This window comes from Mytilus californianus, unplaced genomic scaffold (assembly GCF_021869535.1).
Source record: "Mytilus californianus isolate M0D057914Y unplaced genomic scaffold, xbMytCali1.0.p SCAF_4, whole genome shotgun sequence".
In the NCBI taxonomy this organism is placed as follows: domain Eukaryota; kingdom Metazoa; phylum Mollusca; class Bivalvia; order Mytilida; family Mytilidae; genus Mytilus; species Mytilus californianus.
In genome coordinates, this window is record NW_026262690.1 from 40,814,837 (window position 1) to 40,832,194 (window position 17,358).

A 17,358-nucleotide genomic window follows, 5' to 3' on the forward strand; every position below is an offset into this window, starting at 1 on the left:
TTCTACATAAGGAAATGCCTTTACCAAGTCAGGAATATGACAGTTGTTTTCCATTCGTTTGATGTGTTTGAGCTTTTAATTTTGCCATTTGATAAGGGACTTTCCGTTTTGAATTTTCCTTGGAGTTCAGTATTTTTTGTTATTTTACTTTTTTTCAGTAGTAGCAACCTTTGGTCAGCGACTTTTCCGGAAAATGAATAAATTGCTAGATTTATCCCTCTGGAAATCAGCATCTTCCAAGGGATCAAACTCATAAACAATCAGAATTCAGAAAAGTTGATAACAAAAAGTTGTGTTGCTTTTTATGTTATCATTTGCTCTTTGATGTATTTTTCCTTGAATAAAAATAAAAAAAAAAAAAAATTGAACAGTAAAATTATATCCCATTTAGGGTATTATGTGCTATTTGGGAGATAATCCCTAACCTGTTTAAGTCTGAAATTGCCACACTATCTCAAAATTAAATCTCTTTCCGCCAGACCAAGCGAAACATTAACAACACTTAACAGACATTTCTCGCGACACTTATCAACAGTGTAAAGGTTGCGTGTCAAATAGTTGTTTTTAAGGTTTCATACCAAAAATGTCATGTATAATGAAACATTTCTTTAGTTTCACATTAGCTCATCTTATGCATAATATATGCTTACTTGGCAGTACAATTCATATTTCGGCATATGTTTTTAAATTTTGACTATTGTATAGTTTAAATGGGTAGGGTTGAGCACTCACCAACATTTTTAAGGTTCATGTGGACCCTTTGGCTAAAATGGCTGCATTTTCACCTCAAAATTTACTCTGAGTACAGACAAACCTGCGCATCTGGAAAAGTTTTAAGGCATAGCATGCCCTAGATAAATAAATTTCTAATGCATGGTATGTTTTAGAAAATTAAAAACTTAACTGGATTTAGCAGTACACTTTTTTTCGTCCCTGCAGAAGATGATAAAATTAACAAACAGTTGAGTTTCACTTGATATGGTCCACTCAGATACACAGTTTAAATCACCAATTATTGTCAGGTATCTATTGTCCATCTATTGTCCATGTCAATCAAAACAGTTCACTTCAATTATTACCTGTGGGGAAGTTCTCAAACCTCTTTCCCAACTTAGTTTATTTTGGCACCTTCTGGAGGAATGAAAAAAAGTGCACTGCAAAATCCGGTTAAGTTTTTAATTTTCTAAAACATAAAATATATTTGAATTTTATTTATCTAGGGCATGCTATGCCTTAAAACTTTTCCAGATGCACAGGTTTGTCTGTACTCAGAGTAAATTTTGAGGTGAAAATGCAGCCATTTTAGACGAAGGGTCCACATGAACCTTAAGGTTCATGTGGACCTTTTGGCTTAAATGACTGCGTTTTTACCTCAAAATTTAAGTTAAGTTTTAAATTTTCTAAAATATAAAATGCATTTGAATTTTATTTATGGGCATGCTATGCCTTAAAACTTTTTTTAGATGCACAGGTTATTCTGTACTCCGAGTAAATTTTGAGATGAAAATGCAGCCATTTTAGTCCAAGGGTTCACATGAACCTTAACCCCGCAATAGTCTTTATGCGCCTGTACCGATATATAATAATATCACAATCAAGGTAAAATCAAATACATTAATTCATTATATATACGTTAATCACTCACCTTTACGAAGATAACAATCACGATGCTATGTGGTCAGCATTTTACCGACTCATAATTTATGCAAGTAGTTCCAGTGGTCAGCGGTGCACTCGAATAGGTTATAACATAGTGATGAAAATTGCAGAATAGTATTTCTATCTAGAAAGTCGTTATTTAATTTATTTTCATAAAATATCTTATACTATCATATATGATTTTGTATTGATTTTTCATGAAGTAAATATTGAATTTGTTTCATTTTTAGCAAACAAGTGGACTTTTTTTTTAGATTCCTGCATCCCGGACTGATTGGCTTAATTGTTAACGGTGATCCTTAGTCTGCATCCTGGGCAATCGGGCAAATTTTAAACAGGACAATTTTGGAATAAACATGTATCTATTCAAAAAAAAGATATTGTATTTGACATAGTAATGATTGTGTTTGGCTCAATATTGTTTTCGACACAGTTATATACTAGAAAGAGCTCCTTATACGAATTTGGCCAATTCTGATTGGAAAAGGTAAGCAGGAAATTTCATAAATTTTTAAATAGTACGTCTAAGAATTTGACATTTTGAGCTTTGATTTATTTCAGTAATTTTTAGAGACTTTAATAGTACTGTTGATAAGATTTCAGCAATGCAATAAAAAGAAAACAATGTGAACTCTGACACAAATAAAAAGATGGGTATTTTGAGCGTCGGTTCCTGCTTCCTCCAAGAGTTAGATAAAATACTAAGTGAACAAAAAAACCATCTGCAAACTTAAAGTTCCATAAGAACCCCAAACTAGACAAAATTTGTAGTAGAACCGGTAAAAAGTCTGGATTAACCATAAATAAAGCCCCATAAGGAGGGGCGGGCACCCCCCTAAATCCGCCCCTATCATTTTTTATAAGTTCCTACAATAGCGGGAAATTGATCCTGTAATTATAGCAAACACCGTGAAAAATATTCCTATACGGGTAAACTGGAGCAGAAAGTATTCATATTGCCCACACACGGACGACGAGACAACAATTATAGTGGAGTGACAAATCAAGAAAAAGGTGCTTATTTTACGACTTTAATGGACCGGCATAAATGCAGGCTGAAAATGATTTTTTTGCAAAGCTAATACATTAATCTTACTTTTTTACCCGGTCGTAGACATTTCCTACGGTGCAGTTTTTCATAAAATGGAAATAAAAAGACATGTTGATTGTTTCATTCAAAATACAACTCGACAAACTATTTTACCTTTGTTTCTTTTTGTAGTAATCAAACTCTTGATTTGACATTTTATGAAGAGTTTAAGTACTAATTTATATTGTATTTAACTATAATTTCGTCTATTTTGCCTTATTTTTATTCGTTTTCACTCAGTTTTAAGAATGTGAACTGTGTGTTATTTCCACGGAGTGTTTACAACATTTGTAAATTTACATTGCATCAATATCTTCCAAATTTTTCGCGCTAAAAAGTAATAAAACTTAATTTTGTACAGTTATAAAACCTCTCCGGCCCGGTTTTCTGAAAATGTTTTGCACTTTGCATTTAAATACCCTTGTAGCAACTCTTTCTTCATAGTAGGCTGCAGATGTCAAAATTCCTGCCCATACAATCTAAATATTCACAACCGAAAAATATATGTTTACCTATCAATACTTCATTTAAACCATTTTATTCGGTTACTTATTGAAATATTTGCCGCTTGCAAAAACAAATAATTTTCGATTCTTTCTTAAGAAACTGCGTAATAACCAGAAATATATCTTTAAATGTACATGCAATAACCAAAGTATCAATTGAAAAAGCCATTTCCTGTTTTGTCTTTGCATTTTTGTTGTGGCCCAACTGAATTTCCCTAAAACAGGCATTTGATGATTACATTTTTTTTTCAAAATGACTCAAAAATGAACTGCTATTGTTTACTCTTTCATTATAGGAGAAATGTATTGCCTATTTTACAATTGAGATAATTTTGGCTGACTTTAAATAATCTCTCGTCAAATTTTTAAACACTAAAAAAAACTTAACTACCTAACTTTGACCTCAAATTTAAAAAAAAAAAAGCACCATTTTTCGATTCTACGACCAGGTAAAAATTAAAGTTTAAACATTTCTCTAAACGAAAAATTATAATTTAACCTGCAGGTAGAGTGGTCCATTAAAGTTGAAAATTTGTTGGCTTGGTCACTCCACTAAATCGTATTACTAAAAATAACAAGCTTATTATGGCGGTTGTATGAAAATAGGGAAAAAGGAATTTAACCCCACTCTTTACTAGAATATAAGACACGGACCATTTGTTTTTTTCAGGGGAGTGGTGGCAGGGATCTTATATCAAGGATACAGGGATATATCTATAAACTTTTATTTTTATTGTATTTTTTTAATATAAAACATGATTTTGTCCATAACCATTCACTTAAAGAAGATTTTAAATTATAGATATAAAGCTACTAAAAATTTTTCATTGATATGGATAGTGTTACTCCCCCCAAACGCCTGAATGGAGTTCAATCAAACTTCACACAAGTGAAACATACAATATCTAAAGATGTGCATGAAGAAATTTGGTTGCGGTCAAATTGTTACAAGGGGAGATAAATGGACTTTAATTTTTCACGAGTTCAAGTGTTGGAAGGCAGGGAGGGGGTGTGGTGTTATCATCTTTTTGAGCTTGCTCGCAGTACCTCTAATTTCACTCTTTTGTTGCTTAGTAAGATTCTAATGGATCAACCTCGACACTAATTTGAAAAATAACTTTGCAACCAACTGACTGATGAGGTTTTTATCTCAGTTAAAATAAACCATTAATGTTCTCATTTTTTAAAAATATGATAATGTCTGTTCTTCTGTTCAAATAACATTAGAAGAAAACACAGCGAAGATGTTGAGGAGACCTTAACACCTCAAATCACAAGTCAAGATTTTGATAGGGCATTATGTACTCTGGGTATGCATTATTATTGTATTGTACAGTACATCTATGATCTAATTCGCGAGCGAAGAAAATAAAATTTACATCATGAATGTCATATACTTGCTGAAGATGAATAGGCCAGATTTTTTTTTTTTTTATCAAAATGGAGGCCAGATTATTTTATTTAAAAAAAACAGCTCCAAAGAAAATCAAATGGTCCGTGACTAAATAAATCCCAAATATATGCATGATAGAATCACAAAAAAATATGATATAGTGATAGAAAGCTTTATGTACTTGACGGTAAGAAAATGGCAAAAACTTATTAAATATGAACATTCAAAACCGTTCAAGAAAAAGGGGGCGAAGAACCAGTTTACATCTTTGTCTAGATTTTGAACTAATTGCTACCAAATTTTATACTATTAGTGTAAGATTTAAAAAAATTATACCTCTTTATGTATATTGTTTTTTTCTCAAAAGGTCACCCATAGCAAGTCAGGAACCTCTGAACTCTGTTATTTTTGTATGTTTATTTTTAATTTTGGTTCATTTATATGTTTCGGAGTTCAGTGTGACGTCCATTTTCGCTGAACTAGTATACATCATTGTTTAGGGGCCAGCTGAAGCCCACCTTCTGGTGCGGGATTTTCTCGCTGTGTTGAAGACCCATTTTGGTGGCCTTGGACTGTTTTCTGCACTTTGGTCGGGTTTTTGAATCTTTGTCGCATTCCCCGTTTCCACTCTCAATTTTATTGGCACAACATCCTATAAAAGAATAAGCAGAAAGCAACAAAACAAATTTCCTCCCCATGACATATCATATGTGACTTCATTATAGAAAGAAAACATGTTAATGCATTGAGATTGTTTAGAATGATTTTATTTTTGATACCAGCTTCTTGCAGATCTAAATTTTAGCACGCACTCGATGAATATAATATTATCTGTCAGTCTAGATTACGTAACAAATGCATTTTACACATGTTTTTATAGTCGTAAGACTCATCTTTGTATCAAATCGATCCGAATGACTCATTTGAAAAAAACTCAATTGAATACAACGACAAATTGCATATGATGAAACACGTCAAACATAATGACATTTAAACCTTTATCTGTGGAAGACTATGGAAAAAGTAAATTATCTTACGATGATTTTTATCCAACACATGTTTTAATTGGTTATCTGATGGTATATGTTATAACATGAGCTCGTGTGCATCGACATGGTTTGCTTATCATCTGCAGGGAAAACCTGATCCCGGGTAGATGTTCCCTTGTTCTAAGTTAATCCAACTATAAGGTGGATAACAAATCAGGCTTTGTTCATAATTAAACGGCGTTTAATTATTTGCAATGTTTCCTTAGATTGATAATAAATAATTCATATTGTTGTTTTGTCATATATATATAATAAGATAAAGATGACAATAGTAAGGTTTGTTAGCAACGGTTAAAACATACCACAGCCGGGACTACTTTTTATTTGAACATTTCAATGGAATGTAAATGTGTATATATATACTGTATTTGTATTCGTATACCTTAAATATGCCGCTTTTGTCTACAGCAGTGTACTTTAATTATATAGACGTATTTGATTTGTAAAGGCTTCTGGTGTCTATTCTGTAGTAAAATTTATTTTTTCTTCAAACAAAGGCGTTTGGAAGGGAACAGCATCAAATCTATCTATAATTTTATTAACTTAAGGGTAGATCTTACTTGTATTACGATATCGTCGACACAAGCAAATTAACCATGTAATACAATTGAAGAAGAAAGGTGTTCACTGGTTTATAGTGTATTAGTATATCAACTCTGTGAACAGCATACTATGGGTTTACTTTTCTAATTAATATTAAGTATTTTCAGAAGTCCATTACTAGGGCTTCTGGTATTCACAATATATCATCCTCTGGACCAGAAAATAAATCAATTTCTCTTCCCATAGTTGAGGGGTTGACAGGAGGGTCACTGATTCCCATTTCCCCTTCCCCCTACTCCCTCCCCTACTCCCACTTTCCTACCACCTAATGCCAAGACAAAAATTGGTCAAGTTTTTCCCATAATATTCCTAATTTTACTCCCTCTCATACCCGGTTCTAGCCCCTGACCTCCGCTTCCCGTCTCTTCATTTCCATGTCTCCTTATCCCTTTCAACCCCCTCTTAATAATATTTTTTAAATGGAATGTCGCGTTTCACAAGACATGCATGGAATTGACGTTTGCGAGATAAATCTAGCATTTTATTTAAAGGAACGGCATTTTTTTCTGTTCCTCATCTACAAAGTTGCTAGAAGTAAGATAGAAATGACAACTAGCATCGACTTAAGTGATACCCTCTGTTATTTTCATTATAAGCACTCCAGTCTTCTTTCAAGGAAAGAATAGACGTCAAAAACATTCATTAAACACATTTTTTTGAAGTAATAAATTCAATGAGTTGTCGAGAAAAAACACACAAATTGGATAAGTTTTATATAATATTTACGTTACTGGAGTTTACAACAGACGATACGGTAATTATCGATCAGAAATTAATCATACAGATTGAATTTATAATATAAAATCCGAGGGGTTGATCTAGACAATACATACTTGTGATATCAAGTCAATAAAAGATATACATTTAAATGAACATTATTTTATATAGACCTAAATCTGTCTGTCAAACTATTTTTGCTGCGAAGGCAAATTTGACCAGATCTCTCCGTTTATCCAAATAAAACTGAATTATATTTAATGGATAGAAAGTATCTTATATCATTCGCGATCGATTCAGCCGTTCAGTAACCCTCGAATTCTCTAAATTAAAAAAAAAAATGATTTCAGATAAATTTTTATGATTAGAAATTATTAACAGACAAAAAAGTACGAATTTTGCATGTTGTATAGGTATAAGTACAATACAATTAATATGTATTGACTTTCTATAAAATGTGATGAGTCAGTACTGGGTATTCGTACTGGTATTCAGGACACAAACGAATCCGTTCATTTGCTGTTATTTGTACAATCATCTTCTTTTATGTCAACCAAATCGACTGACTATAAGTATTTAAGTATTTTAATAATTAATTTACACAAATAAAAGGTTCCTTTTTCCTCAAAAGAAAACCATTTAAATACTAAAGAATAAGAGGTTTAATAATTATCTAAGCCTTGACGACATTGGCAAACATATAAGTAAAAATCGCCTGTTACTTCACGTTTTCAATTTCAACTGTAGAAAATTACCTGGCATTGGTAACCAGGTTCAATCAAAAATATCTTGTATATACAGCAAATTAATTATATCAAAGTAAATGGCGACAACATAATCTATAACTTCTGCAGATTGACCTGCTTTTCAAATTAAACAATAAATTAATTAAAATACAAGCTCTTAAAATAAGTACATGTATATATGATAAATACAAAACCGAAAGTAAAGTTTTTTTGCCATGACATCTTCATTTTTTGGGAAAGGCAAACCGGATTTTTAATGTGATATTTCACAAGTAAACAGTCCACAGGAACAGATGCCACCTTTCCTGACACATCATATATTGAGGAACCCTTTTTTTTTTACCCATGAACCGATCAATTTCTACACGCCTGTTAACAATTGTAATTAACTTCTTATAAAATTTGTGACTTCGTCGATATATTGTTCTTTGATCCTTATTTTCTCTTTTCAAAATACAATTGTATGAGTTTTCTTAAATGGATAGAAATGTGTATAAAGTGCAGGTGGAATCGATTGTTGATATATACCTACAGTTGTTTACATCCTTGGGCACAACTTTTGTTGGATAGTTGTCTCGTGCATTGTTATCATACAACATCTTCCTATATCTATATATATACCTACAGTTGCTTACATCCTTGGGCACAACTTTTGTTGGATAGTTGTCTCGTGCATTGTTATCATACAACATCTTCCTATATCTATATATATACCTACAGTTGTTTACATCCTTGGTCACAACTTTTGTTGGATAGTTGTCTCGTGCATTGTTATCATACAACGTCTTCCTATATCTATATATATACCTACAGTTGTTTACATCCTTGGGCACAACTTTTGTTGGATAGTTGTCTCGTGCATTGTTATCATACAACATCTTCCTATATCTATATATATATCTACAGTTGCTTACATTCTTGGGCATAACTTTTGTTGGATAGTTGTCTCGTGCATTGTTATCATACAACATCTTCCTATATCTATATATATACCTACAGTTGCTTACATTCTTGGGCATAACTTTTGTTGGATAGTTGTCTCGTGCATTGTTATCATACAACATCTTCCTATATCTATATATACCTACAGTTGCTTACATTCTTGGGCATAACTTTTGTTGGATAGTTGTCTCGTGCATTGTTATCATACAACATCTTCCTATATCTATATATACCTACAGTTGCTTACATCCTTGGTCACAACTTTTGTCGGATAGTTGTCTCGTGCATTGTTATCATACAACATCTTCCTATATCTATATATACCTACAGTTGTTTACATCCTTGGGCATAACTTTTGTTGGATAGTTGTCTCATGCATTGTTATCATACAACATCTCATCATTTTTGCGTTAGAATGGTTGCAAAATCATTATTTCTTCAAAAACATTCCATAGATTGATACATAACTGTATTGTTGCTTGGTCCGTCATAAAGATCCATCTAATCAATATACATATATATATGAAATAATATAGATAAAGATAACATTAATAGATAACAGGGACTACCAAAATCATGAACACTAACTAACAATACCGACTCCTCCTCCGAAATTGATTTTGATATTCAAAACTTTTTTTAACTGTTATCGTGAAGGAGGAAACATAGCCTTTACTGAAGGGGTGAACAGGGGGTCCCTGATTCCCACCTGCCTATCCCCCAACTCCCACTTCCCTTCCCTACTCCCATCCAGTCCTTATTCCCAGACGAAAATCGGTAAAAGAAAAAATCCTAGAATTCTATATTTTTGCTCCCCCTCTTCCACGGTTCCCGGCCCTCATTCCCATGTTTTTTTAGCCCTGTTCACCCCTCTATTTTCCCTGCTCGTTGGCGTTACAAAGTCACCGCGATTTCGACGCTTTTATGTTCACTAAGAATGAATTCTGTAACCATATGAGTATTTCATGACATTAAGACGGAACCTATCTTGCAATATAATTAAAAAAAACTTTAATAACAATCCAAGATATTTAAATTCACGAACAAATTCTTATAAACTGCCACATAAATAAAATGATGGCACAATAGAAATCTTCATATACTTTGTCTAAAAAAACCATACACTGCTAGTAGTCTGTTGTTATTTATGTATTATTGTCATTTTGTTTATTTTCTTTGGTTACATCTTCTGACATCAGACTCGGACTTCTCTTGAACTGAATTTTAATGTGCGTATTGTTATACGTTTACTTTTCTACATTGGCTAGAGGTATAGGGAGGGTTGAGATCTCATAAACATGTTTAACCCCGCCGCATTTTTGCGCCTGTCCCAAGTCAGGAGCCTCTAGCCTGTGTTAGTCTTGTATTATTTTTTATTTTAGTTTCTTGTGTACAATTTGGAGTTTAGTATGGCGTTCATTATCACTGAACTAGTATATATATTTGTTTAGGGGCCAGCTGAAGGACGCCTCCGGGTGCGGGAATTTCTCGCTGCATTGAAGGCCTGTTGGTGACCTTCTGCTGTTGTCTGTTCTATGGTCGGGTTGTTGTCTCATTGACACATTCCCCATTTCCATTCTCAATTTTACATTGATTTCTTGGCATTAAACAAATATCATTTTCATTAGCACATTCTTCACAAATAGATAAAATTATTCTCTCAACCAAGCAACTGCTAGGCTTATTATACAGATATCATCAGCATATCTGAAATTAAAGAATATAAAGCTTTAATGACGTTTTGCGTAGATTTTACAAATTAAGAAAGTAAGTAAAGCAACTAAAACAGTTGAATAAAGTATTTTATTCTTTTTACTTAAAAGAATCATTACGTATAAATTGTATGCAAAATCGTACAAAAATCTGTGACTTCGCCCATTTCTTGTTACTTAATTATAAGTTGTTACTGTGGATAAAACGCTTTTCTCAACTGAAATTCGGGTACGCTTGATAAAGTATCTTATGAAGGTATACAGTTGTTCTTTTTGTTTACTTCATTTAATGAGTATATTTCATCGACCAAAAAATTGAATATTGCACAAGTTTTGCACGGTTTTTGCACGGTTTTACCGAAACATTTACGTATTTACAAATAAATTTCGTAACCAATCACAATGTATATGTTTTTGAATAACTTCAAAATAAAACTATTTTCATATTAACTTTCTACACTGCAGGGAAGTAACCGTGTTTCTCTTACGATTAACACACACATAAATTTTGCTTTACAGTCAAAGTGCGATAACCCCTACTACACTTTACGGAGTGAAGTCGTTTCGTGACCGTGTTTTATTTCAGAATGTTTATCAGTAGAGGTCAAATTTTGTGGACAAATAAAGGAAGAACTTTTTTTCTCTCAGGATCAGGGACAAAGATCCGTATAAAGTGTTGTGGCTTGAAAAGAAAAATGACTACTATGTCAAAAGTGAACGTAGATATTGTCAGCGATGTGCTTTGACCATGGTGTTGGGTTGGGAAGAAAAAAATGGAACTTGCTATGAACTCACTCAAAGATAAAATTGAGTTTAGAGTTCGCTGGGAGCCATTTCTTCTCAACCCTAACTCTCCTGCTGATGGTTCGCCTAAACCAGCATCATATACAGATCCTTCAAATCCAAGGTAAGAAAATCACACTATCTGTTTTTTGTTTGTTTTGTAAAAACTAAAAAAATATCTTTAAATAAAAAAAATTAGATGCTCCAGCGACGTGGTGCCCGTTATCATATCAACCGCTATTAGGACACCAAACGAGTGTGGGTACGTGTAGTATGTTAGAAGAACTGGACTGGGAATCACTGGAAGATAGGAGGAAAAAACTACAACTAACGATGTTCTGCAAAGTGGTGAAATATCTTTTTTATATATATTATGCGAACAATACTGACAACAATGACAACCAGTTCAAAAGACGTTCATGCAGTATTAAAAAGTACAGTTTTTGCCAATAACTGTGATAACCTGGAACTCTAATCCAGCTGCAGTAGCTGAGGCACTGTCTTAAAAAAGTTTTGTATCTGTTGAGAGCGAGCTTTCAGTAATTTGTATGACAGACTAGACTCTGATTCCGCCGCAAATGGGTACCCCTTTTCATTATTTTACTCACAGTCTCTCTCTTGTTATTCCTCTTTTATGCTTGTCGCTAGCTTATATGTTTTTGGAGTTGTCTACTAAACTAGTCTACTAAACTATTCTGTTTCTTGTGCCCAACGGAAGCGTTGAATATTGGTCAGGATGACAGTTCAACTTATACATGTTATAGATGTGGATGAAGATGAAACAAAAATCTCAATGAACATTTAAGCTGAAAAAGAGAGACAATTCTGGACGATTTTTTTGTAACCAACAAATGAAACGGATTTTGTACATGTAAATGTATTCGTATTCTGTTTTTCGTTCATTTTTTTGTATATAGCCAAGAAGGCCAATGAATCCCACCTGCAAATGTGACGCAGATCCCGAATGAAAATTTAAGCATTAACTGTTACGTATACACATTTTGTTTGGTGAAATGTGAAGTAGAAAACAACAACAATATTTTAATAAGAAAATGAAAGATTAATGTACAACTGTTCAAAAATATTATAAACATAACAATTTAAAAAAAAACATTCCAACGTTAGCATGTTAATGATTTCATTCAGTACTAAATAACCACATAAATGTTGCCACATTTGAGAGATCTGAAAAAAATGTGACAAATGTTGTTTATCTCTGAAAAATATTTCCGAACCATGATTGTATGCTGGACAACTAATTTTAAAAGAATTTTCCATCCATTTTCAACCAAATAGAAAGTACATTTTCAGCTCACCTGGCCCAAAGGCCAAGTGAGCTTTTCTCATCACTTGGGGTCTGTTGTCCCCTCGATGTCGTCGACGGTCGTCGTCGTTAACTTTTTACAAAAATCTTCTCCTCTGAAACTAATGAGCCAAATTTAATTAAACTTTGCCACAATCATTATTGGGGTATCTAAAAAATGTGTCCGATTACCCTGCCTTCCAACCAAAATGGCCGACATGGCTAAAAATAGAAGATGGGGGTAAACTGCAAGTTTTGTCTATTTTCTGGAAAACGGCTATGAATAGAAAAAAATCTGACAGGAGCAGAAATGTTCAGAATGTTGAGATCTACGTGCTGCCCATTCACGTCAAAATTGTAAGACTACTTTTAAAAGGTGTTATTGCCCTTAAATGTAAAATTTTACCATTTTTTTCATTTTTGCTTACCATTATGATACTATAATAGATAAAGACAACTGTATTTAGGAAAAGTGATCAGCAAGACAAGATCTACAAATAAGTCAACACGACCGAAAACGTCAGATGACTCTTTATTGGAGTTATTGCCCTTTAATGATGATTTTGAACAATTTTTTGCATTTTTTCCTTATATCTTACAAAAATCTTCCCTCTGAAATTACTGGGCCAAATTTTACCAGACTAAGCCACAATCATTATTGGGGTATACTGTTTAAAACATGTTTCTGATGATCTCGCCCGCCAATCAAGATGGCCGACATGGCTAAAAATAGAAGATATGGGTAAACTGCAAGTTTTGCCTATTAGGTTGGAAACCGCTACGAATAGAGAAAATCTAACCTGTTCAAAAATGTGGAGAATGTTGAGATCTACCTGCTGTTCATTTACGCAAAAACTGTCAGACGACTTCTTATTGAATTTATTGCCCTTAAATGTCAAACTTTATCATTTTTTTTTCAATTTTGTCTATTATTTTGAAAATTATAATAGTTACAAAGAAACTTTTATCAGGAAAAATTAGTAGCAATACAAGATCTACAAATAAGTTAACAAGACCGAAATCGTCAGACTACTCCTTATTGGAGTTATAGCTGTTTAATGATGATTTTTACCATTTTTTTGCGTTTTCGCCTAATACCATAAAAAAACTATAATAGATAGAAACTTTAAAAAGGAAAAATTATCAGCAGGATAAGATCTACAAATAAGTCAACATGATCGAAATCGTCAGTAAACTACTTATTGAAGTTATTGTCCTTTCATGATGATTTTTACAAAATAGTAGCCATTGTTGAAGGTCCAGGTGATTGACACAGACTCTTTAGATGAATTCCTATAGGAGTTATTGCCCTTTTTAAAAATGACGATTTTACACTTTTGTGTATAGGCAAAAACTATAGAAGATAGAGAGAAACTGAAAACAGAAAAAACCATCAGCAATACAAGATGAAAAAAAAAGAGATTTTAATCATGAATTCTATTCTTGTCTACAATGTTGGAGAGGGTCCATAGTTGAAGAACAAGATTCCACAGGCTGTTTAGAGCCTTTTGTTTTATCTGTTCTTTTTGTTTTCCAAAATTTTATAAAAGCTTTACAAAACTTTTGTTTAACTGACTTGATGAAAAGTTAAGCTTTGAATATTCAGCTTTCAGATTGGTACATGTAATTGCACAAAAATTTGTAGATGTAGCTAAGCAAGAAAAGTTTAGTGCGTCTAATTAACCCACCATCGGACATTGTAGTCAGAATGGGGACGTTACATACGATGTATCGTGTAGAGAGTGCCACGCTCTTTGCACGTTACGAACCCTTAATACAACTCTTTAAGGGGTCCATATGAAACCTGTTGCAAGGCAAAATTGTTGTCCCTATCCAATATACCTTAATTTTCCAGTGACAGTTCAAATTTCCCGACCTTCATCCCGAACGGCCCCTATTACAGGACCTACCTTTTTTATTTATTGTTAATTTGTTCTCGTCCTGAACATACATGAAATATTTGGCACTGAACGTTAAGCAACCAACAATCAATCAATTAATCGGACTTTGCACTAAGAGGGAAATGGGTCACTTTCCAGTGCATTTTTTTTTATTTTTGAAAAATGATTTATAAAAGTATACATAGCATTCAAAAGATAAAATATCTATACTGATTTAACGCTGAAAACCTTAGGAGTTTAGTGATTCTATGATCACACACAATGACTAAGTCACAGTATTTACAGCTTTGTATATTGATCGATGTAAAATTTGACAGATCCCTTCGGTTTGGTGTCCGTCCCCTTTTAGCACACATTGTGACAATCTACAATCTATGCATATCGTGGTTCTTCCGTAGCCATGCGACGCGGTTGCGATCTGCCCTAATCAGCTTTTGTATATGCCCTGAGTATACAAAGTCATCTTTTGGCTTCTCTAAAATTGCTGAAAAATAGGAAATTGGGGTCAACTCATCCACACAATTTTGACGCTCTAAAACGGCACCACATGTGGTCGTCTGCCAAGTGTTTAATTATCTCTTTTGAATAACTCGTCATATTTTATTTTCTAATTTTAGAGTTGCGATGTTGCGAAAGACAGGAGAAGCGCTTGGTATTGAGATGTACAATCAACCCAAAGTATTTCCTAGTACATTGAAAGCTCATACATTATTGGAATTTGTTAAAAGTAAAAATGGAGGAGAAAAACAGAATGACGTTGCAGAAAGGTTATTTAAGGTAATGTTTATTTACTATGATTTAGTGATTGGTTGATTATTGTTTGCTACAGTAAGAGATCTGTCTATTGCAAGGTAGGTTACAGGTTGAATAAGATGAAGGGTTGAACATTTAAGCAGCCTCTAAACATCTATTGCCACACGTTGGGAAAAGAGGATATATAGAAACGAACGGAAATCAATTGGTCTCAAAAAATTTATATCTACCATCATAGAAATTGGAAATCATATGCCACTAAAAGAAATACTCAAAGATGATACATGGACTTTTAGTAAACAATGAATTCTCCAGTATTCAATGCAGTAAGTCTCTAGAAAGAAATAACACAAAATTATTTCAGCTTAGATAATAAAATTATTGAAATCTTGTTATTCAGAAATACTTTTCGGAGGCAGACACATTGAAAGAAGATTCGTTGCTTTCAGTTGCAAAAGAATTCGGATTTGACGAGAACGAAGCAAAATCATATATTGACAATCAGCAAGAAAACGTATACCAGAAAGCCCTCATGTGGTCAAACAAAGGCATTTCTGGTAAGTATATTTACGACAAAAATGAATGTTACACTGACCAAATTAAATGGCTTGCTATTGAAAAAATTATCAAATAAACAGTTTAATATAAGATTATAATGCAGTTTTATTTCATGTGAAATTTGATTGAAACAAGGCAACTTGAAAGTCAAAGATAAAAAGTTTAATATAAGTTTTACGAGTTTTATTTCTCGTGCCAATTGATTTAAACAACAATTTTTAAAAGTAAAAAAAAACGAACGACATTTAATTAATAGCAAAAGCCATTATGTTTTCCTTATTACTTTTTCATTTTGGTGTACTTCCATTTCATTTAAAAGCTATCCTTGTAGGCAGGAAATGCTTGCTGCATTCATTTATTACTACTAGTATATGTATATTGTCTCAGACGATACATAAACGAAGTTCATTTGATGTTTTTATTTAATTGATATAGATTTACTGTCTGTAATGATGATGATATGTGCATGATAGTTAAAGATGTTTTGATAGTGGATTACACTCATGCACATAATGATACCTTTTTCTGATTGAGGAAAGAGCATTAGGGTCTGAATACTCTTCCATCTGCTTATGTGCCTGCTTCAAGTCAGAAATCCTGTAAGAGGCGATGGTTCTCTCCTGAAGTCCATGCTAACGCCATACTGTTACCTCAAGATGTATAATTTTGTGAACTTTTGGTAGCAACTCCTTATTTTTATATTTTTATCTATTATTCATATCAAGTAAATGCATTTTTAAAAGGGTATTTGTATTTCTGTTAGGTTTCTTTAGGGGGGGGGGGTTAATAAACTGAATCTTCCTATCTTTGAGGGTTTACAATTCAGTAAAAAAATTTCATGACAAAATGTATAATAAATATCAAAAGTTAATTGTCTTTATATTTAAGGAGTTCCAGCGTTTTATATGAATGGACAGAAAATGTTCTCAGGAGCACAAGAACCAGATGCTTTCAAGAGAATGTTTGAAATCGCAGCTGAAAAATTCCCATTACAGTCCAGTAAAACATAATAAGAACCAGGGCATATGCCAAAATCATTTTATATACATATACTTGTATTAAATGTTAACTGAAAGTACTGTTTCATGTTATTTTAAATTCATATCTGATTGCATATATTTTTATTAAATGCATGTTTTCATTATCCTTATTTGTATGACTGTTGTCATGGAAATATTATATGACAACATGATGCTTAAAAATAATGAAAACCTGTATTTATTAATGAAATGAATGAAATATGTTATTGTTATTGATTTTAATATCTTACAAAATTATTAAATCTTTGAATATTTAAATTTCCTACTAACTTATTTATTTATGTCCCACTACAAAATGTTAGGATCATATTATTTTACCCCTGTCGGTCCATCTTACCGTCTCACACATGTTACATGAACTGTGGAGCTAATTCATCATTCAGTTTTCAAGCTAGAACTTTTATATTATGCATGGTGTTAAACACACATACTAAAAACGTGAGAATACTATAAAGATTTTGGTTTTCTGTAAATTTTTTACCAATGACAAAATGTTCAACTTTGAAATTTTTCGTGAAAATATGGTTTGTCTTGCTAACTCTCCTTCAACAGTTTTCGAGCTAGAACTTTAATATTATACAGGTTGTCAGTAAATACACTTAG

At 32.7% G+C, this 17,358-nt stretch overlaps 1 pseudogene; it reads left to right on the forward strand.

Moving 5' to 3' along the window:
- Nucleotides 1-10,982: 10,982 nt before the first annotated feature.
- On the forward strand, nucleotides 10,983-17,013 carry LOC127738051 (uncharacterized; annotated as a pseudogene).
- Nucleotides 17,014-17,358: the final 345 nt, after the last annotated feature.